The following is a 2,500-nucleotide window of genomic DNA, read 5'->3' on the forward strand; positions in this document are numbered from 1 at the left end:
ACCCACTGGAAACAGATTTCCAGTCACAGAAACATCCCTCGACCATCACCCTCTGCTCCCTGCCACTCAGCCAATTTTGGATCCAATGTGCCTCTTTGTCTTGGATCCCATGGGCCCTTATTTTCTTGACCAGTCGGCCATGACAGACCTTATCAAAAGCCTTGCTAAAGTCCATGTAGACCACATCAAATGCATTTCCCTCATCAACACTCCTGATCACCTCCTCAAAAAATTCAATCAAATTTGTCAAACATGGCCTCCCCTTAACAAAACCATGCTGACTGTCCTTGACTAATCCCTGCCTCTCCAAGTGCAGATTAATTCTGTCCCTCAGAATTGCTTCCAATAGTTTCCCCACCACTGAGGTTAGACTGACTGGCCTGTAATTCCCTGGTTTATCCCTCCCTCCCTTCTTGAATAAAGGTACCACATTGGCTGTCCTCCAGTCCTCTGGCACCTCTCCTGTGGCCAGAGAGGTATTGAAAATTATTGGTTAGCAGAATTCCCTCCCTAAAGGACAGGTGGGTTGAAACAACAATCGACAATGTTTCATGGACATCATTAGACTTTTAATTCCAGATATTTATTGAATTCAAATTCCAGGTCCCCAGAGCATTACCCTGAGACTCTGGGGTACCGGTCCAGTAACAATCCCACTAGGCCATATAGAGGTGTATAAAATGATGAGGGGCATAGATAGGGTAGACAGGAAGGAACTTTTACCCTTGGTGGAGGGATCAATAACCAGGGGGCATAGATTTAAGGTAAGGGGCAGGAGGTTTAGAGGGGATGTAGGAAGAATTTTTTCACCCAGAGGGTGGTGGGAATCTGGAGCACACACTGTCTGAGGGGGTGGTAGAGGCAGAAACCCTCATAACATTTAAGAAATATTTTGATGAGCACTTGAAACGACAGCAGAGAGGGCTAGGGGCCAAGGACCAGCTCCAGTGCATGGTCACCGAGCGGAATCAGCTCATTACTGACCAACTCCAGCGCATGGTCACCGAGCGGAATCAGTTCATTACTGACCAGCTCCAGTGCATGGTCACCGAGCGGAATCAGCTCACTACTGACCAGCTCCAGTGCATGGTCATCGAGCGGAATCAGCTCATTACTGACCAGCTCCAGTGCATGGTCACCGAGCGGAATCAGCTCATTACTGACCAACTCCAGTGCATGGTCACCGAGCGGAATCAGCTCATTACTGACCAGCTCCAGTGCATGGTCACCGAGCGGAATCAGTTCATTACTGACCAGCTCCAGCGCATGGTCACCGAGCGGAATCAGGTCATTACTGACCAGCTCCAGTGCATGGTCACCGAGCGGAATCAGCTCACTACTGACCAACTCCAGTGCATGGTCACCGAGGGGAATCAGGTCATTACTGACCAGCTCCAGTGCATGGTCACCGAGCGGAATCAGTTCATTACTGACCAGCTCCAGCGCATGGTCACCGAGCGGAATCAGGTCATTACTGACCAACTCCAGTGCATGGTCACCGAGCGGAATCAGGTCATTACTGACCAGCTCCAGTGCATGGTCACCGAGCGGAATCAGTTCAATACTGACCAACTCCAGTGCATGGTCACCGAGGGGAATCAGTTCATTACTGACCAACTCCAGTGCATGGTCACCGAGCGGAATCAGTTCATTACTGACCAACTCCAGTGCATGGTCACCGAGCGGAATCAGTTCAATACTGACCAGCTCCAGTGCATGGTCACCGAGCGGAATCAGCTCATTACTGACCAACTCCAGTGCATGGTCATCGAGCGGAATCAGCTCATTACTGACCAGCTCCAGTGCATGGTCACCGAGCGGAATCAGTTCATTACTGACCAGCTCCAGTACATGGTCACCGAGCGGAATCAGTTCATTACTGACCAGCTCCAGTGCATGGTCACCGAGCGGAATCAGCTCATTACTGACCAGCTCCAGTGCATGGTCACCGAGCGGAATCAGTTCAATACTGACCAGCTCCAGTGCATGGTCACCGAGCGGAATCAGCTCATTACTGACCAACTCCAGTGCATGGTCATCGAGCGGAATCAGCTCATTACTGACCAGCTCCAGTGCATGGTCACCGAGCGGAATCAGCTCATTACTGACCAGCTCCAGTGCATGGTCACCGAGCGGAATCAGTTCAATACTGACCAGCTCCAGTGCATGGTCACCGAGCGGAATCAGCTCATTACTGACCAACTCCAGTGCATGGTCACCGAGCGGAATCAGTTCATTACTGACCAGCTCCAGTGCATGGTCACCGAGCGGAATCAGTTCATTACTGACCAGCTCCAGTGCATGGTCACCGAGCGGAATCAGGTCAGTACTGAGCAGCTCCAGTGCATGGTCACCGAGAACAACATCATCCTGCATCATTTTACACTTCGGTGTGCAGAGCCCACCCCCACCCACAAACTCCCATCGACAAACACCCCCACTCCCACTCCCACCCCCACCCCCACCCCGTGCTGTACCTGTCCTGGGAGTGTTTGATGGG

At 51.5% G+C, this 2,500-nt stretch overlaps 1 protein-coding gene across 1 annotated transcript in view; it reads left to right on the forward strand.

Annotated features, from left to right (window-relative positions):
* Window positions 1–2,500, forward strand: part of LOC144675366 (calpain-2 catalytic subunit-like) — a gene marked incomplete at its 3' end in the record, with an annotated part of 93,180 nt that overhangs the window by 51,911 nt on the left and 38,769 nt on the right. The gene's annotated exons all lie outside the window — the stretch shown is intronic.

This window comes from Cetorhinus maximus, unplaced genomic scaffold, assembly GCF_964194155.1.
Source record: "Cetorhinus maximus unplaced genomic scaffold, sCetMax3.hap1.1 HAP1_SCAFFOLD_973, whole genome shotgun sequence".
Classification (NCBI taxonomy): Eukaryota; Metazoa; Chordata; class Chondrichthyes; order Lamniformes; family Cetorhinidae; genus Cetorhinus; species Cetorhinus maximus.